The sequence below is a fragment of the Podarcis erhardii genome, assembly GCF_964252035.2.
Source record: "Podarcis erhardii genome assembly, chromosome: 3".
Taxonomy (NCBI): domain Eukaryota; kingdom Metazoa; phylum Chordata; class Lepidosauria; order Squamata; family Lacertidae; genus Podarcis; species Podarcis erhardii.
Window position 1 is genome coordinate 11,795,732 of NC_138507.1, and position 21,642 is coordinate 11,817,373.

At 42.2% G+C, this 21,642-nt stretch overlaps 1 long non-coding RNA gene across 1 annotated transcript in view; it reads right to left on the minus strand.

Moving 5' to 3' along the window:
• Positions 1 to 2,592: 2,592 nt before the first annotated feature.
• LOC309338477 overlaps positions 2,593 to 21,642 on the minus strand; it is a 145,614-nt gene continuing 126,564 nt past the window's right edge. Inside the window, exon 4 of the long non-coding RNA XR_014154911.1 lies at positions 2,593 to 2,759. This is a non-coding gene — a long non-coding RNA (uncharacterized lncRNA). The remainder of the gene's footprint in view (positions 2,760 to 21,642) is intronic.

Here is a 21,642-nt window from a genome sequence, read left to right on the forward strand (position 1 = left end):
AAAAGGAAAAAAAACCAGAAAAATAAAACCCATTAAACAAGAACAAAATTAGAGAGAGAAAAAAGCATCAAATCTCCTTTCTGTTCTTTCATTAGCTATTTTCCTTGACCTCCTCACACCTCCCTTTTTTGTGTTCTAGGTCGATTGTCTGTTTCAGCAAATCCTTTCCCTCTTTTAAAATTTTTGTCCTGTAAATTGTCTTAATATAATGTAATTTTACTTTTCCTCCTTTCACCAATTAACAGTCAGTTATTCCCAAATCCAGGGAGACATATTATTTCTCTACCCCGCCCCACACACTTAATGACTTGAAGTGGAACTGTTAGTCACAGTTTCAGCTGAACCTGTCTTGAAAATATTGCTTATGCAACAATGATGCTATACCAAGGAAAAGTAAACGCACCTTGTGGTGGTTGGAGAACACAGTGAGTAAATACGTTAGCAGTAGTAAAAGTGAGGCTGTTTCCCTCCTTATACTTGAACTAAAATATGACTAACAGAATCCCTGATCTCAGCTCTTAAAAATCTGTATTTCAAGAAGTTTGTTTATTATCCTTGCTACTTAAAGGGGCATATCTTGTGCCTCATTCGTTAGCTGGGTTGTTTGATATGATAGCCATGTTCAAATATATAAAAGGATGTCACATAGAGGAGGGAGAAAGTTTGTTTTCTGCTGCTCCAGAGAAGCAATGGTTCCAAACTACAAGAAAGAAGATTCCACCTAAACATTAGGAAGAACTTCCTGACAGTAAGAGCTGTTCGACAGTGGAATTTGCTGCCAAGGAGTGTGGTGGAGTCTCCTTCTTTGGAGGTCTTTAAGCAGAGGCTTGACAACCATATGTCAGGAGTGCTCTGATGGTGTTTCCTGCTTGGCAGGGGGTTGGACTCGATGGCCCTTGTGGTCTCTTCCAACTCTATGATTCTATGATCCTAGGCTAGCTTACTGAGAAAGTTGCAAGAAAGGAGATTCCTACTCTCTGATGGCAAGTTCAACAGTGGAACTGACTCCCTTGGAAGCTGGTGGACTCTTCTTCCTTGGAGGCTTCTAAGCAGAGTTTGGATGGTTATCTGTCACGGATGCTTTAGCTGAGATTCTTGTATTGCAGGGGGTTGGACTAGATGACTCTTAGGGTCCCTTCCAACTCTACAAATTCTATGAAAAGTCAAGTACTGATGGGTGATGCAACAACAGTAGCAAGCCATGGTACTAGCATCAAGGAAACAGTTTTCCACTAACAACCTGTTTCTAAAGGCTCCTCACCATGGAATCCAGAGAGATGATAATGTGTTTCCAGTAGTAGAATGGAAAACTCCTTCACCAATGGAAAACTCCTAATCCCATCAATAGTTTTTTTTAAAAAAATCATGAATTGCATTTCCCAGCAAACTGAATTCTGTGCACATGTTCATTAATATCACTCATCTGAATTCCACACCCACCAACATGTCTCTGATGAAAATAGGGTCTTCCTACTCCATAATACCATAAAGAAGACTGATCACCGAAGAATCAATGCTTTTGAATTACGGTGCTGGAGGAGACTCTTGAGAGTCCCATAGACTGCAAGAAGATCAGACCTCTCCATTCTGAAGGAAATCAGCCCTGAGTGCTCACTGGAAGGACAGATGGTGAAGCTGAGGCTCCAATACTTGGGCCACCTCATGAGAAGAGAAGACTCCCTCGAAAAGACCCTGATGTTGGGAAAGATGGAGGGCACAAGGAGAAGGAAACGACAGAGGATGAGATGGTTGGACAGTGTTCTCAAAGCTACCAGCATGAGTTTGACCAAACTGCGGGAGGCAGTAGAAGACAGGAGTGCCTGGCATGCTCTGGTCCATGGGGTCACGAAGAGTCAGACATGTCTAAATGACTAAACAACAACACTCCTTAATAATAATAATTTATTATTATTTATACCCCACCCATCTGACTGGGTTGCCCCAACCACTCTGGATGGTTTCCAACATATATAAAAACATAAACATTTAAAAACTTCTATATACAGGGCTGTCTTCAGATGTCTTCTAAAGGTTGTAAAGTTACGTATCTACTTGGTTTAGGAGTCGCATAGTTCCATACCCTCCAAAATTTCACCAGTGAAAATAGGGGCATCCTACCACAGAGCCTAGGGCTTGCCGATCAGAAGGTCAGTGGTTCGAATCCCCGCAACAGGGTGAGCTCCCGTCGCTCGGTCCCTTCTCCTGCCAACCTAGCAGTTCAAAAGCACGTCAAAGTGCAAGTAGATAAATAGGTACCGCTCCGGCTAGAAGGTAAACGGCATTTCCGTGCGCTGCTCTGGTTTGCCATTACGCCGGCTCCCTCGGCCAATAAAGCGAAATGAGCGCCACAACCCCAGAGTCGTCCGCGACTGGACCTAATAGTCCGGGCTCCCTTTACCTTAACCATACCCTCCATCATTGCTCTGATGAAAATAGGCACATCCTAAGGAAAAGCAAGACATTCAGGGATCAAATAATAAACCAGGATGTCTTCTTTAAATCCGGAGCTGTCCCTGGAATATGGGGACACTTGGAGGGTCTGCAATTCAGATCCAAGAGTTGTGTTTGTCATACTGTTTGTTTCCCTTTCCTCTGTGGCTTCATCTGTTCATCTATCTTGTTCCTCTGTTTGCTCTTGGTAAGATTACTTGATTAAGAGGAGTCCTTGATGAAACAAGGATTTCCAGAATGCCTAAAGAAGAAGAACAAGCCCAGTGAATGCAGCAATACCCTTGGTGTCCGATTTCCATGCCAAATGTCTGAAATTTCACAACACTTATATCAGCCACAGGGGACAACACTGATGCATGGCTCCCAATATTTTCTACATGGATGCATTCTCTCCCCCCCCTTCTACTAAATTGAAACACTACAAAAGCAGAAGACCTCATTTGCAGTTCAACAGTCAGACCTGCTATGGCTCTTTCACTTTTATTACTTGAGCTATTGCGACTTTATGTATGACATTTCTCACCTTCCTGATATGTTTTAAGACTTATTTTTATTTGCACTCAATGTTTTAACCCTTCCCCCCGCCAAAAGCAGTCAGAACTCCCATCCTCTATCCTCGGGGGGGGGGGGCGGGAAGTGTCTTTTCTTCTCATTTCCCCCCGATAGGGTTCATAATTAAAGACATGGGGTGATGTGGCCTGCGCATCTAATTGCAGCATATGATCAAGGATTGCAAGCACTATGCTGAATACACAACCGTGGTATCTAATTATCACGTTGACTGACAGTAGGATTTTCTCTCTCCTCTTTGCAGAGGTGAAGGCGTATCTGACAGATTACAGCTCTGCTTTGAAGTCAGATGCATATATACAGAATTAAAGATTGAGGACTTCCCAAATGCATTTCAATGTGGGTTATCCCTGTCAGCCATTTCCCTTCTTTATTTACTACAGCTGGCTTTGAAGTGGCAGAGCATAGTCTATGCTGCTGGGGCGTATTAGTAAGGGATGGTATGCCTCTTGGTAGCTCGAAAACCGAAGAGAAGCAGCCTTGTGCTACCCTTCATATAAAAGACTTGGAGATTTTAATGCCTAATTCATTTGGGATACCTGGGGAAGGAAAAAGAACATTATAATGCAGAGGGGAAAAACTTAGCTCCAGTCTCAATCTTGAGCTCCTATTATTATTATTATTATTACAGTGGTGCCTCACAAGACAAAATTAATTTGTTCCGCGAGTCTCTTCGTCTTGCGGTTTTTTCGTCTTGCGAAGCACCCCTATTAGCGGCTTAGCGGATTAGCGCTATTAGCGGCTTAGCGGCTTAGTGGCTATTAGCGGCTTAGTGGCTATTAGCGGCTTAGCGGCTATTAGCGGCTTAGAAAAAGGGGGGGAGGGAAAAAACTCGCAAGACTCGCAAGACGTTTTCGTCTTGCGAAGCAAGCCCATAGGGAAATTCATCTTGCAAAGCGCCTCGAAAAACGGAAAACCCTTTCGTCTAGCGAGTTTTTCTTTTTTAAAAAAAAATAATAATTTTTATTAGTTTTCACAACAATAAACAAGAAAAAAGAAAACAAACACAACACAGAAAAAACAAATAAACATAAAACATGACTTCCCCATACCTCCTTTTCACTGCATCCTTATTCCAAAAGATTTTTTAGCAACCCTTTAATCAATTTTTCTATTGGTTCTCTTTAAGTTTCCCTAAAATTATTATTTACAGCTGTAATTCTCTGTTTCTCACCCCTTAACATCTTAACAGTCCTCAATTTTGCAGCAGTTTTAAAGATATACTTTAAATTTTTTCCAGTCCTCTTCCACCGCCTCTTTCCTCTGGTCACGGATTCTGCCGGTCATCTCTGCCAGTCCCATAAATTCGGTCACCTTTGTCTGCCATTCTTCCAGAGTAGGTAGTTCTTGCGTCTTCCAATACTTTGCTAAAAGAATTCTTGCCGCTGTAGTTGCATACATAAAGAATGTCCTATCCTTCTTTGGTACCAACTGGCCCACCATGCCCAAGAGAAAAGCCTCCGGTTTCTTTAAAAACGTCCACTTAAGGACTTTCTTAATTTCATTATAGATCATTTCCCAGTAGGCTTTAATCCTTGGGCAGGTCCACCAAAGGTGGTAGAAGGTTCCTTCCGACTCATTGCATTTCCAGCAATTGTTATTGGGCAAATGGTAAATCTTTGCAAGCTTGACTGGGGTCATGTACCACCTATATATCATTTTCATTATGTTCTCTTTTAAGGCACTACATGCCGTAAACTTAATACCAGTGGTCCATAACTGTTCCCAGTCAGCAAACATGATGTCATGACCTATATCCTGTGCCCATTTAATCATAGCTGATTTAACCGTTTCTTCTTGTGTATTCCATTTCAGCAGCAAGTTATACATTCTAGACAAATTCTTAGTATTGGGTTCTAACAGTTCTGTTTCTAACTTTGACCTCTCCTTCTGGAATCCTAATTTCCTGTCTTGCTTAAATGTCTCATTTATCTGATGGTAGTGCAACCAATCTCGAACTCTATGCTTTAGCTTATCATAACTCTGAATTTTTAGCTTTTCACCCTCTTGTTCTAAAATTTCAGAATATTTTGGCCAGTCAGGGTCCATATTAAGTTTTTTCACTGCCTTAGCTTCCATTGGTGACAACCACCTGGGGGTTTTACTTTCCAACAAATCTTTGTATCGATTCCAGACATTATACAGTGCTTTCCTAACTCGCAAGACTCGCAAGACGTTTTCGTCTTGCGAAGCAAGCCCATAGGGAAATTCATCTTGCGAAGCGCCTCGAAAAACGGAAAACCCTTTCGTCTAGCGAGTTTTTCGTCTTGCGAGGCATTCGTCTTGCAGGGCACCACTGTAGTATTATTATTATTATTATTATTATTATTATTATTATTATTATTATTATTATTTACTAATTGCTTCCCATATGACGTCTTGAAAGTGATTTACAACATAAAAGCATTTATAAAGCAGTTAAAACAATTGCCTGCAAAAACCATTCTGAAAAGCATCTACAAATACGTATACAGTGGAACCTCGACTGTCAAACACTTCGGAAGTCGAATGTTTTGGCTTTCGAACACTGACAACCTGGAAGTGAATGCTTCTGTTTTCGAACTCAGCTCAGAAGTTGAATGGCTTCCGAAGCGTGTTTCTCCATTTTTTCAATGGAATTTTGCCGACTGGCAACTGCGCCTCGGTTGTCAAATGTTTTGGAAGTCAAATGGTCTTCCGGAACGGACTGCATTCAGCAACCAAGGTTCCACTAAAAGTTTTAAACAACAACACAGGCATAAAGTCAATTCTGATCCAGGACAGGTACGACCTGGGATAAAGATTTTAGAAGACTTCTAAATAGCAGGCAGGGACGTGGGTGGCACTGTGGGTTAAACCACAGAGCCTAGGACTTGCCAATCAGAAGGTCGACAGTTCGAATCCCCGCGACGGGGTGAGCGCCCGTTGCTCGGTCCCTGCTCCTGCCAACCTAGCAGTTCGAAAGCACATCAAAGTGCAAGTAGATAAATAGGTACCGCTCCAGCGGGAAGGTAAACAGTGTTTCTGTGTGCTGCTCTGGTTCGCCAGAAGTGGTTTAGTCATGCTGGCCACATGACCCGGAAGCTGTATGCCGGCTCCCTTGGCCAATAAAGCGAAATGAGTGCCGCAACCCCAGAGTCCCTTTACCTTTACTTTAAATAGCAGGCTTGGGATTAGGAATCTGAGGGTTCTTCTGATCCTCCTCCCAGTTTATTTGCACAAGGGGGAAGTAGAGGGGCAGAGGCTCCACCACACAAGCAGACATCCTATCACAGTGTTTATGCTGACCTGGCTGGTTAGGTGAATCCTATCCAGAATGTGTATGCAGAGTTTTTCATACTGTTCGTAACACACAGGGATGACTGAAAGAGGGTATTTGTTCAATTCTACACTGAATTGAGCTAAAAATTGAGCTGTTTCTTTGTGATGGGGTAAACACAGAGAGTTTATTGTCTAAACATATTTTGTGAAATTATATGAGGCTGACACCCCCTAAAGGGTTTTGTTTTGGAAATCTCTTTCTCCATGTTTGTGTGCCTGCATCACCCTGTATGTGTTTCCTTCCTCAGAATAGAGATAAGTTTCCAGTACTAGATGGTGGGAGCAAGTGGGGGCAGCACATTTCCTTCTTGGTGCTTAAATTCTCCTAATGTGTTTGCGCTTCGGCTGTCATCACGTTTTGCTCTGTGCCAGAGAGTTGCATGGGGACAGTGTTTTGGGGTCCCGCCTTGTGGCACGATGGCAAGAGACCTTTTCAAGAATTTGATTTTGCTAAACTTCCTGTGGTGAGAGAACAGGCCAGCTCGCTTTCAGGGGCAAAGCAGCTACTTGAGAAGACTTGAAAGACTCTAATGTTCTCCCTTTGCTATGTACTATTTCCTTCTGGCCATCGGGAACAAATTTAGTTTCTATTGGATTTGTCAAGCTGATAGGAGACCTTGTTGTGTGGGAGAGTGTTTGGCCAGAAGAACACATCTGGTCAAGATCTTCAGCTTGCTTGATCTAGGACTTCAGAAGCAGACAATCAAGGCTGAGGCCAAGAGGTGTTTTTCCCCCTGCCGCATAGCCTCCACAGCTGGAACTCTTTGTGGACTGATACATCCAATTCTTCTGCAAAGACCATAATGTTGCTTAGCATTTTATAAGGCATTTACATCTCTTTAATTCACCCCAGTGAACAGACAGGGAGTTGCTTTTTAAACCTCCATGTGGAAAAGTTTTCATTGCAACTACTGTTGGATACCAGATGGGAATATTAAATTAATGGGACACGGGGGGGGGGGAGAATAATATTGTCCTATACAATTTATAATTATTGTCCTATGCAATCCTGCATATTATTTGATGCCTCCTTAATTATAATCGTCTATGGATACCCTCCCAAGTCTTGGAAAAAGTTTCTTATTGTAAATGAAAATAAATACTATATGTGGACATGGCTGGCTGTTACTTAAATGTGTCTGCAATTTGTCACAAAATAGAAAATAAGAGCCGTGAACATACTCTTCAAATTCGTGGCCCTTCTTCTAGCATATGTTAGTAATATTGCAGCTGAGTAGCAAAGTAACATGTTTTTAAGAATCAAATGTCAATTTATGTTTGACTTGCTAGCTGTCAGGATGGCTTCATGGTTCCTTCTGCTCTTGAAAAAATTGGTAATTAACCAAGTATCAAATCAAATAGAGATGGAGGGTGCAAGTTTTAGTTGTTTATGATGGGCAGTGAGAAAACATCAATGGAATCAAATGCATCCATATACTGGTCTGTGACCGAAATAAAGTTTGATACAGATACTACAAATGAATATCTCTTGAGTTAGGCACATATAAGGCCCTAGTTCTCACTGAGGTGGATTAAACTATGCCTAGGCTGTACTTCTTCAGGTGGTAAAAAAAACTGCTGCTGATATCAATATTGCACAGCAGCAGCAGCAGCAGCAGCAGCAGCAACAACAACAACAACAACAACAACAACAACAACAACAACAACAACAACAACAACTTAAGACCGGGCTCAGGGCAGCTAACAACCAATAATAAAAACAAGTTGATTAAAATACAACTTAAAAAACAAGATTAAAATACAACATTAAAACATTAAGATGTAGTGATTGGATTCATAAGAACTGACTCCTTTTTAAAATAAACATTGTCCAGACCCATAAAAACATTTTTCAAACTTTTACTTGCAGAACTCTTCAAAAACAGAGCAAAATACATCAAATGATATGCCCCAAATATCCATACTATGTCTTGTGCTGTGCAGCAAAGGCTCAGCATCTTAGAAGTAAAAGCTAATTCCGAAAATCCAAATTGTGTCTCTCCCCCACAATCTGCATCCCAGCCTTCACTGGTCTTAGGCTATATAACTCTCGGAGAACCATTTGACAGCCTATTGTGTTCATTGGAGTTCAGAGAAAAACTATCAGCCACCACCCTTTCAAGATGGCAAATTTGCAGCTCAATACCTTTGCCACCTGATCTAAGGTTACAACACTCAAATGATAGCTAGCAGAAAACAAGAATTGGTTACTTATCAACTCAGCAAGAGCTCAGAGTGCTCTTCTTGGATTCAATATAGCCCCAAGGAAAAGCCCCATGTTAAAGCCTTCTTCAATACACAAAGCCATTCCCATTTCAGTGTCAATTAAACCAATTACAGTGGTACCTCAGGTTAAGTACTTAATTCATTCCGGAGGTCCGTTCTTAACCTGAAACAGTTCTTAACCTGAAGCACCACTTTAGCTAATGGGGCCTCCTGCTGCCTCCACGCCACCGGAGCACAATTTCTGGTCTCATCCTGAAGCAAGTTCTTAACCTGAGGTACTATTTCTGGGTTAGCAGAGTCTGTAACCTAAAGCATATGTAACATGAAGCGTATGTAACCCGAGGTACCACTGTATATACACCAAATACACCATAACTGAAAGCGCCTCCATACAAAACAAAAAGTTCACCCTCATACACCAGTTGAGATCACTGCACACACTCAACTTTGTTATTCTGGATTGAGTTCCTTTTGGGTACGCAAATAAACTCTTTTCTTTTCTTGTGTTTATTTCAAGTAGAGAGACTATTGCAGACAACAAGCTGACTTGTACTTTATTCAGTGACCAAGGATCATCCCAACTCAGGATAAATTATAAGGGGATGCTAAAGTTCTTAGTCTACACATTTCTGCTGCCCTTCAAGAAAGAGAGTGGAGAGGAAATCCTTCACCAGAAGAGGACATTTCATAAATTCATAAATAAACCCTCCCAAAATCAGGCGGTAGCATACACTGACAGAAGCCAAACTGGAGATAAAAATAGAGCTGGATAACTTTAGAAAGACCCAGAAAAAATATATTCTCCATCTCCAAAAGTATCTTTGGTAGTAAGCAGATTTGCAGGTCTTCAGCACAAATCCTGCAGAACCACTCCTCCATAGCAGATATCATGCTTTGCACATTATTTATTGCAGGATCTGATTGCTTTGCAGGAAATACAGCAGAACACTCTGTGCTTCATTTGAAACAAAGGAGAAATTCAATGGACTTATAGGTAAGTCCCATTATCAAGGGGGAAGTAACATTTTCCAGTGGTGGAGAGTAACATTTGCCATTGAGAAGAAGCCTTGTGGAGCTTCTCCTGCCCTCTGCCACCTCCTTCCCCTTTCTCAAGGTAACGCTTATTTTCTTGTGAGAGGCTTAAAAAAATAAATTGGGAGGTCACCTATTCCTTTCTAAGCAACCAGCAGTACCCTTTGACAGAATGCAATAAACTATGTCAGCACACATCACTCTGAATATTACAAACACACATTGCCTTGTTGTTGTTGTTGTTTAGTCATTTAGTCGTGTCCGACTCTTCATGACCCCATGGACCAGAGCACGCCAGGCACTCCTGTCTTCCACTGCCTCCCGCAGTTGGGTCAAACTCATGCTGGTAGCTTCAAGAACACTGTCCAACCATCTCGTCCTCTGTCGTCCCCTTCTCCTTGTGCCCTCCATCTTTCCCAACATCAGGGTCTTTTCCAGGGAGTCTTCTCTTCTCATGAGGTGGCCAAAGTATTGAAGCCTCAGCTTCAGGATCTGTCCTTCCAGTGAGCACTCAGGGCTGATTTCCTTCAGAATGGATAGGTTTGATCTTCTTGCAGTCCATGGGACTCTCAAGAGCACTATAATTCAAAAGCATCAATTCTTCGGCGATCAGCCTTCTTTATGGTCCAGCTCCCACTTCCATACATCACTACTGGGAAAACCATAGCTTTAACTGTATGGACCTTTGTTGTCTCTGCTTTTTAAGATGCTGTCTAGGTTTGTCATTGCTTTTCTTTTTTATATATATATAAATATTTATTAAGATTTTCCAATTTTATACACAAAGAAAAACAATAGACAAAAAAATAATAATACAAAAATACACATCTAAGACAAAACAAAACAAGTATAATTCCCAATTCTTATTTCCATTACCTTATATCCCGGACCTCCTCTCACCTCCCCGTTTTGTATTCCAGTTCAAATTCTTAATTCAGCAAAATCCTTGTTGCAACATTGATATAACTTATTTTAACGTATAATTCCCTTTACATTACAGCTAGGTTTGTCATTGCTTTTCTCCCAAGAAGCAGGCGTCTTTTAATTTCGTGACTGCTGTCACCATCTGTAGTGATCATGGAGCCCAAGAAGGTAAAATCTTTCACTGCCTTCATTTCTTCCCCTTCTATCTGCCAGGAGGTGATAGGACCAGTGGGCATGGTCTTAGTTTTTTTGATGTTGAGCTTCAGACCATATTTTGCGCTCTCCTCTTTCACCTTCATGGATCACTGCTTGCTGTGGCGAAGGGGCTTGAATAACTCAGAGAAGCTATGAGCTATGCCATGCAGGGCCACCCAAGGTGGACAGGTCATAGTGGAGAGTTTCGACCAAACGTGATCCATCTGGAGCAGGAACCGGTAAGCCACTCCAGTATCCCAGCCAAGAAAACTCTATGGACAAAGACAACAGGCACATTGCCTTATCAGGGAGCAAATGCATTTCATATGAGATATGTTTTTAAAACAGAGCAGGAAATTGCCATGGAAATGCTTGAACCCTGAGCCCCCCTGAGCCAATATGGATGACATGAAATCTAGCCACATCAACTCTGCCTATAAAGAGTGTCACTACATCAACTAGCTGCACGCAAACCTATCCTTCAATATGCATATAGCAATCGCCTGTCACACATCAGACTAGCCCTGCTTAATATCCCGCTTTTTCCTTGCTCACATACTTAAAGATTTCTTAAACTGCAGAAGCTACGTAGCTAAGCAGCTGTGGCCTGTCGCAGGGCAAGGATCCAGGGAAGTCATTAAGAAGAACAGCAGGTAGAGGGATAGCTGGAAAAGTTTTTTAAAGCTTCTATAAATAGGGGGGAAAGGCAGGGAGATGTCTAACTTTTGCATCTATGTTTTGGAAATATGCACTGTCTAGTCATACAGCCACTTCCCTCTCCAACATATGGATTAGACATTATCTTAATGACACCCACTTCCCACTGATGATTGACTGAAGTTGCCACACTTTGCCAGCAAATGCAAATTTCCATGAAGAGACTTCAGTTGTAGCACACACATGCTTTAGCTACTTAACCATTTCCTCAAAGTCATAGGTTCAGTTAATTAACTTGTGCAGAACCATCATGTCAAGATAATTTAGACTTTGTGTATTTGCTTAGTCCAGGGGCAGCTAGTACGATCCCTCCAGATGTTGTTGGACTACAACTTATGTGAGCCCCAGCCAGTATGGCCACTGGTCAAGGAAAACAGGAGACACCCAGAAGGCTGCAGGTCAGCTACCCCAGATTGAGTCCATTAGGCAAGTAGCAGTCAAAGTCCACTGGACAAATAACTCATGTAGCAACCTCATATCCCATGCCGGAAGGGCTTCTTCCAACACAGAAAAAAAGGAAAACCTGTCAGGCAGCACAGATGAGAGCAGCCGTGCATCAACTGAGCAGATCCCTTCTCAGAAAGAAATAAGAACGCTTTTCAAAATGGGGAGTAGCCAGTTGGCCCACAGATAAGGCAGGGTGAAGCAGCTGCCTTCGGTGGCAGAAATGCAGCACCCCACCTGTCCTGCCACTTTTGCTGCCACCAGAGTAGCTCTGCTTTGCCACTGGTCTCCCAGTGTCAGGGACTGGGCAGCAGAGGAATGGTGGAGACCTGCCTCCCCATCCTGACCCCTCCAGAGAGAAGGAAGAGAAAGGCAGTATAGATTTACAAGAGGGGTTTGAGGGAGGTAGGAGCTCAGAGGCAGATGAGGGGGAAAGTTGGGAAATCATGGGAGAGCCAGAACAACAACCGGCTGACACATCATTAGAAAGTATTCCAGACCCTCCATCTCCCAGAGGCTGGCGAGCCTTAAAAGTAGGAGAGCAAAGAGCTCAAAGACAGAGGGCACGTAGCAGCACCCATAAGAGAGATGAATGAGGAAGTGGGAGAGACAGGGTGTGGCGATTCACCAAGACAACACCATTATCCAAGAGGCTGGGTTCTATAACCTCTCTTTGTAAATTTTGAAATAAAAAAGGGTGGTAAGAAGTTTTTCCTTGTCTTTATACTTTCCTGGGCAACTAGCCAGGAGCCGCTGACAGCATCCTGACACCCCCCCCCCATCCCTAGGGGTGGAGAGAGGCCAGTGGCAAAGCTGTCCAGAACACCTCCATCTCACCTAGTTTTGGTGACAGGCAGGCTTTCAGCCACTCCACGTGGGGCAAAGCTCTGCGTAATGCCTCCCATTGCATTCTAGCACCCAGCTTTGCCACTGGTGGGGTGGCAAGGTTTGCAAGGGGTTTTCCTTGGGGCGAAGCCCTTGTAGAGCCTCACAACCCCTGCTCCATCACAGGGGCAGCAGTGGACGTTTCGCCCCAGGCGCAAAAACGCCTTGGGCCGCCTCTGGGTCCAGGAGATTTATGCAGTTAGGCTGTGCCCGGATGGCAGCTTCCCTCATTGCTGATATAGAGCTGAATTAGGCTCATGTGAACATAGTTTACATTTCAAAGCTCCAACTATTCTCCATGCTAAACTTATCAGACAGTTGTCAATAACAGAAATATGTCGCTCAATTGCTTTTGCGTCATTACTTACACTTGTCAGTCAAATCTTTTTGGGCACTTTATCTTGATGAGGGCAAGCCAAAGTGACTTACAAGTAAACATTTTTAGATGTGTCCCTGTTCCTGCCCCCAAACTTTGCTCTCATTATACTTCCAGCTCCTTTCCTGGTGAAACACTTACCAAACACACACTGAGTTCCCAGAAAAGCCTATTATTATTATTATTATTATTATTATTATTATTATTACGTTTATGATCTTACTTCACAGAAGACTTGTTCTTGAAAGAGCCAGCAACTTACCACATCTTACCACACATAGCATTAAACTTCTGAATGGAGGGGCAATTACAGCAATAAAAGGGTTAACCCGGCACCTTTCAACCTTAGCCTCAAATCTCAGTTCAGGAGGTTTTGTCAGTGCAAGCAAAACCAAAGAAAACAAGAGAAGAGCAGGATGGGAACTAAATGTTATGTTAGAAGAAGTGTTACAAGGGACAAGTCACTATTTAAAAGAGATTTTTGACCAGCATTTTAAACAGATTGTTCAAGATACCAAGGTGTCCTTTAGAAGTCAAGGGAACATGTACTTCAAAGCAAACCTCTATCAAATTCAGCAACACTCATCTCCACATATGTGCGAATCAGTGTTCTACCACACCGCAATTTCAAAGCATAATTTAATCTTTTGTAGTATTTTATTGTAAAAAGTGAAAGTGACAAGATTCATCCATAAGTGACAAGTGTTTGTTACTGGTGATTGGGGAGTGTGTGTGTGTGTGTGTGTGTGTGTGTGTGTGTGTATTATGTATTTTATGTATTATGTATTATGTATAATGTATATGTATATGTGTGTGTGTGTATTCAGCACTGTGATTTGCAATGATAACGACCACAGCAGCAATAAGGTATTAATAAAGCATTGGTATTTTATCTCCCCCTCGCCTCACCTGGAGACACAGAGTGTTCAATAAAAGGGCACCCCATGTCTTTTCCTCATTGTCAATAAGACCAGAGGCTTTCCTACTTTCTAAGAATAGAAGGCAGAAGTGCAGGTCTTTTTTGTTGTTAAATTGATTAAGGGTGAGAGCATAAAGTATAATTAGATATGCTTAAACAGTAGTAAAGCACTTTCAGACCCTCCCCGTGTCCCTGTTTTCCAAGGACAGTCCTGGATTTAACCAAGGCATCCCGGTTTCTGATTTGATCCCAGAATGTCCTGCTTTTTCTTAGGTAAAGGTAAAGGGACCCCTGACCATTAGGTCCAGTCGTGACCGACTCTGGGGTGGCAGCGCTCATCTCGCTTTCTTAGCCAAGGGAGCCGGCATACAGCTTCCGGGTCATGTGGCCAGCATGACTAAGCTGCTTCTGGTGAACCAGAGCAGCGCACGGAAACACCGTTTACCTTCCCGCCAGAGTGGTACCTATTTATCTACTTGCACTTTGATGTGCTTTTGAACTGCTAGGTTGGCAGGAGCTGGGAACAAGCAACGGGAGCTCACCCCTTCGCAGCCACATGACCCGGAAGCTGTACGCCGGCTCCCTCGGCCAATAAAGCGAGATGAGCGCCGCAACCCCAGAGTCGGTCACGACTGGACCTAATGGTCAGGGGTCCCTTTACCTTTACCTTTATTTAAAATGGTACAGAAGCCCAGTCTTGAATCTATATCAAAACCTATCCACCCTAGCAAAATTGCCCCAACACATTCTATATTATCCACTATTCTTTCCCCATTGCAAAACTAATACGTTATCAAGAAACCATATGAACTTTCTATTTAAGTAATATGGGCATATTTTATGTTTGGCTATCATAGGCTTTGCTTCATGCCTCCACAGAAAACATAGTCCACAATTTCATATTAACTGCATTTTGCAAACCTCAAGTGCTTTCCTCCATTTGCAATCTGGCTAGGCTTCAGCCCTGAAGCAAAATTTCAGGTGGCTGTGGTCTAACCATTAACTTTGGCCTGGAATGACTTGAATTACAAACCAAACAGACTGTGAATGGAATATCTTTAAAAGTGCAGTAAGTGTACAGCTTGGGAACCTGGTTTTGTTCTTCTGAATTGAGCCTGCAGACACACTTTTGAACCACTCTTTTGGGGCATTCCAAAAATGAATCATTATTCACAGACAGGAAATGCAGGTGCTACATTAAAGAACTGCAAAAAGAGTCAACTGAACTGAACAATAAAGATTTATTCCTCATACGTTTCTTTAAAAAGCAGCACACGCACGCACGCACGCACACACACACACACACACACACACACAAACTTCCGTGTGATTTCTGATTTAAAACACATCATACATTGGCTTCTTAACAACCTTCTGTATTATGCTTCCTGAAATTTGACAGCTACTTACTTATGAAGTTTATGACCACATATAATTTCAGGGTACTTAACCTATGAAAAAGCCATAAATATAACCATGTATATAATGTGCACTTTAATCAGTCATACTTTAGTATAATGCTAAAGCCTAATCTGTAAACATTAATATTCTCAGAACACAGCATCATGCTAAAAAAAAAATCTAGGTCAGATGTTAGCACTATGCTTTGACTTCCGCCCATGTCTTATAGGGAATGTACAAATGTGGAATATACAAAAAAGTAAGAAATAAACATAATGGTATGCACAAAAGCTAATATTTTGGAGTCAGGATAGCTGACAGGTGTTTCATAGAATCACAGAAGATACCCTGAGGTATCTGCCCAACTAGCAGACCCTCTACAATGCAGGAATCTCAGCTAAAGCATCCATGACAGATGGCCATCCAACCTCTGCCTAAAAACTTCCAAGGAAGGAGAGTCCATCACCTCCCATGGGAGTCCGTTCTCTTACTATCAGAAATTTCTTCCTGATTGGTCAAAATCACCTTTCTTGTAACTTGAATCCATTGGAGAAAGCAAGCTTGTTCCATCTTCAGTGTGACAACCCTTTAGCTATTTGAAGATGGCTATCATATCATCTCTCAGTCTCCTCTTTACCAGGTTAAACTGGTAAATTCCCTCAACTGTTCCTCATAAGGCCTGGTTTCCAGGCCCTTGACCATCTTGGTGGGCTTCCTCAGCACACATTGCAGCTTGTCAATATCCTGTTTGAATTGTGATGCCCAGAGCTGGACACAGCATTCCAGTTGTGGTCTGACCAAGGCAGAATACTATTACAGTGGTACCTTGGGTTACAGACGCTTCAGGTTACAGACTCTGCTAACCCAGAAATAGTACCTTGGGTTTAGAACTTTGCTTCAGGATGAGAACAGAAATCGTGCAGCAGCAGCACAGCGGCAGCAGGCGGCCCCATTCATTCCGGAATGAATTAAGTTCTTAACCCGAGGTATCACTGTAGTTTCCTTGACCAGGACACTACACTTCTGTTAAGCCTTTATGTGCTGGCTGATACATCAGCAAGTTTAGTATAGGAGCATTAAACATCAATGCAATATTAAGCATATAGATGTTCCCATAGAGCCTAGTGGTGCTGCCACTTTAACTAATGGTTCAGACTCCTGTTTGGTTAGGAATGCAATGGGGATGCTTGTTTTGCTATTGTTTCTTTTTATTTGAGGCTACATTTTTCTCGCTTGCTCCATCCAGGTGTGCAGACTATATAAGACCGTAACTCATGTTTTCACCCCCCAGGGATTCTGTGTTATAATTAACCTAATTTCCAATGGTTAGGCATCAGAACACTCTCCATGCAGTTTGGCAACATTCAACTGGATCAAAGGCAGTAAGCATGTTGCCTTTTAGATGCCAAGATGCTTTCCTTCCCCTCACTTGAATCCAGGCACTAACAACAGGCTGCAGCCCAGCCACTAACACCAAAGGGAGGCATATTTTCAAACCATGGAAAGAGTAAGCTGAAATACTAATTTCATTCTATTTTGTTCCAGCTGTTAAATCTTGGCAACACAGCTAATCTCCCAACTCATGCTGATTTTCAGTGCAATACTCAGAACATTTTATTATTGTTTCTTATTCAGATGCAACCATTTTTAGCTTCCTCTAATTAGGTATTTGCAGCGAACAAGTGGTCACAATAATAATTATTATTAATATTTCTTTTTTAAAAAACCAGCGACATTTCTGTTGCACGCAGATAGAAACACAGTTTGGAGGGCAAAACACAAGAAAATGCCAGGAAAAGTTTGAGCCAGTCTTTACAGCTTGATGAGCATCAGAGGAATAATAACACCACAGTTGTGGAGAAAGATTGAACTGGTTCCCAAGAAAGGGGAAGCTGGCTAACACAAGAAAGTCAGGTACAATTGGATCAGAGACAGCACCAAACCTGAAAATGGCAAGGTCCAATGGGTCGTGTTAATATTCCATATACTGCACCAAAATCTGGTCTTGTCCATCTTACTATGTTAATATTTTATAGTTAAGAGGCAGTGCTGTGGTCTAAACCACTGAGCCTCTTGGGCTTGCCGATCGGAAGGTCCACAATTTGAATCTGCTCGATGGGGTGAGCTCCCATTGCTCTGTCCAAGATCCTGCCAACCTAGCAGTTTGAAAGCACACCAGTGCAAGTAGATAAATAGGTACCACTGCAGTCGGAAGGTAAACAACATTTCCGTGCGCTCTGGTTTCCGTCACGGTATTCCGTTGTGCCAGAAGCGGTTTAGTTATGCTGGCTACATGACCCAGAAAGCTGTCTGTGGACAAACGGCGGTTCCCTTGGCCTGAAAAGTGAGATGCGCACCACAACTCCATAGTCGCCTTTGACTGGACTTAACCATCCAGGGGTCCTTTACCTTTTAACTTTTTTACCTGCACAACTAGCAACTTACCAACCAAACACAGATCATCAAAAATCTGCAGCAGCCCACTAACAGCTCAGTAAACTTTCAGTTTCTTCCACCTCCCTGGGACTGCAAAAATACAGGTACTGTCAAGCACCTAAAAGGCCACAAAATGTGCTGGCTACTGGCTGTATTTGGCTGGGCGGATTTCAAAGTTATACAGGCCTGATTTAGATCTATGTGTAACCAGTTTTCCTTAGCCAGTACGAGAAGGAAACAAATGTAGCTGCGGGATCAATCTTTTCGTTGGCTTGGGTATGAGTTCCTAACCCCCCCCCCAAAAAAAAATTTCCACAGAAAAAAAAGGTTGAAAAATAGTTGTAGTGGGTGAAAGAAACAAAGAAAGCAGAAGGTGTGTGGTATGCAGCAGAAGAAGAAAGCAATGGATTCCTTTGGTATTCCCTATTTCAGCAACTGGAATCATATACCTCAGCGGGCCAGGTCTCTTAAGAGTAGAATTAGTAGCTGAATGAAGACTGAGCAACTGCAATGCAGGAAATTCCTCTCCAGTTGGATTTCCAAGGCAGAGGGGGAAGGGAAGAGACATAGCTCAGTGGTAGAGAATCTCCAGGTAGAGCTGAGAGACAGCCCTTGTCTGAAACTCTAGACAGCCACTGCCAGCCAGTGGAGACAGTACTGAGTTAGATGAACCAGTGGGTCTGACTTCTTATTAGGGCAACTTCTTATGTTCAGCATTTATCTGATAGTGGTAAGGCTAGTTGTTGTTGTTGTTGTTTAGTCGTTTAGTCGTGTCCGACTCTTCATGACCCCATGGACCAGGGCACACCAGGCACTTCTGTCTTCTACTGCCTCCCGCAGTTTGGTCAGACTCATGTTCGTAGCTTCGAGAACACTGTCCAACCATCTCGTCCTCTGTCATCCCCTTCTCCTTGTGCCCTCCATCTTTCCCAACATCAGGGTCTTTTCCAGGGAGTCTTCTCTTTTCATGAGGTGGCCAAAGTATTGGAGTCTCAGCTTCAGGATCTGTCCTTCCAGTGAGCACTCAGGGCTGATTTTCTTCAGAATGGAGAGGTTTGATCTTCTTGCAGTCCATGGGACTCTCAAGAGTCTCCTTCAGCACCATAATTCGAAAGCATCAATCCTTCGGCGATCAGCCTTCTTTATGGTCCAGCTTTCACTTTCATACATCACTACTGGGAAAACCATAGCTTTTCCCATACGGATCTTAGTTGGCAAGGTGATGTCTCTGCTTTTTAAGATGCTGTCTAGGTTTGTCATTGCTTTTCTCCCAAGAAGCAGGCGTCTTTTAATTTTGTGACTGCTGTAAGGCTAGTAGAGGCTGCTAAGAGTTTCTTTAGGTACAGCTGGCAGATGAGTCATGTTTGCAAACCCTCCAAGTGTTCCTATTTTCCAGGGACAGTTCCAGGGCTGGAACCAAATTTCTGAAGGGCCTTAATTGTCTTAGAAAGGGTTCCCCCTGCTATATGGATCCTGACAGATCTTCCAGACTCTCCAAGCGTCCCTATTTTGCAATGAGAGTCCTAGATTTACAGAAGCCATCCTGGTTTCTGATGATCCCAGAATGCCCCACTTTTCCTTAGGGTATCCCTATTTTCGTTGCAGACATGTGGGATAATATGAGCCTCAATTCAATGAGCTTTCTTGATTTAGTGCAAGCACTTCATCAGAAATTTCACTAGTCTGCCACAGAACTAAGCCGTAACTAATGACATCATGCTGTGCGTTCTTAACAGAGTGGACCACGCTTCTAGTTTGCCATCAGGGTAGATGTCAATCCTGGCTTCTGAAAACCCAGTATGCATTTTAAAAAAAAAATTATGAAGAATAAATTCAAGCTGCTTGATAGCCCCATGATTAAGAGGCAGGGTATTTAAATAAATTTAAATAAATTTGATAGGGAGAAAATAAAATAAAAAAACAGATGGAAGATGCGAAACAGAATACCCATACCAAAAACACATAATTTATTTTGGAGCCATTTTTCTGGGTAAGTCTTTTAAACACTGTGACCAATTTATAAAACTTGGTTTATTATCTACAGTCCTATTGATTTATTAAGGTTCTTTGCTATGAACTTTCAAAAAGATAACCTCCTCTAAAAGATTACAATACAACCTCTGTAAATAAGTAATGTTTGTTATTGCGGTGGTGGTGGGGGGGGAGTGAGGGTTGTCACTGAGTATATGCTTACATTTTAAAGAGGACTAAAGGCAATCAAACTGTCCAATCCAGAAAAGGAGTTTTAATTCACTTTATAATGGACACCTAAAGTTGAATGGAATGAGCACTGTGACCCAACAATAATAATAATAAAATCCTATGGGTCTAGGTGGATGTTTATACGATAAAATGTGAGAGCCACAACTCAAAAACTCATAAAATGAGTTTAAGAGGCCACCCTGCTCCTTCCCAAAATACCAAAGAGAACAAATATTTTCAATATGCAGGTCAAGACAGAAACCCCCTAGTCAATTTACCCTTTGTTACTTGTACAAATCTCAACGTTAACCTAGATTTCCCTTCTGTTTAAAGCAGGAATGTTGCCAAATATGCTGCTACCGCCAAGACCGTGTTGTCCACAAGGGACTACATCAGTGGTAGATAATCACTACACCTAAAATTAAAACACACACATATATTGGGAGGGGGGGAGTATCTTTCAGTGATGCAATATTGGGAACTATGCATGCCTATCTCAATATTTGCTACGTTAGGCTGCCTTCTCCCAGATGGTGGACTTAGTTCTGTCACTAGATACTTTTCAGAGCTCGGCAAGGATTTGGGTGCAAAAGTAATTTGGCTTAAGCCAATAAGGTCTTGGTACGCTGAATATTTACTCTCTCCACCTAGACACAGGGATTTTGTTCATCCAGAGACAATCACAACAATATGTTCTCATAAATTAAATGCTAGGCCAATGCCATTTAGCTTCCATTTTACAGGTAAGAAACAGATATGGAGAAAACCTTTGCAAGCTTTTCCATAGCAAGCCAATGGCCAAGGTGGGCTTTGAAGGCATGACTCACAGGTTCAGTGGTCTTGCTTAGACAATCAAATCTCAGATTAGTTTGCCAAAATATGAACAAGATTCATGAACCGTCAACACAAATGTGGAAGCAAGTAGGAAGCATAGCTGTCAACGTTTCCCCTTTTTAAAGGGAAATTCTCTTATTCCGAATAGGATTCCTCACAAGTAAAGGGAAAAGTTGACAGCTATGGTAGGAAGTAGCAGTTAGGCATAGCTTCCTCTAACATCTGAACTGAGAAACCGTGGCCAATAGCTACCAAACAAGCTATAATATGATGTCATAGTTTAAGATAGATTCATATTTTGGCTCATTTGGAATCAAATAACCCTAGTTTCCCAGTTCATATATAATGGGAAACTATGGTTAACTGCAGCTGCCTGACATTTCCCTGTTCATTCAAGGGGAAGAAGAAAAGTGATACAGGCAGGTGCATGAAGTTCATTCATATTTATTCCAGCAAATCGGACTCAAATTTGATTGCCTGAACATGGCCAGTGTCTTATATCTTAGCCCGTCTGGCATCAAAAGGGCCATTTCAATTGGGGGCAATACATCTGCTTAAAAAGCAAGTGGAAAGGGCAGCCAGAATGAAATAGAAACATCTTGTGGCAAAGTAAATAATCAAACCCTTGCTATAAAATCTCTCTCCCGGGAGAAATTGAATATTCAAATGCTCCGACAATGTTTGCACTGCAGGACAGAGATGCTAGAACACTGAGCTCAAGGAATAAAGT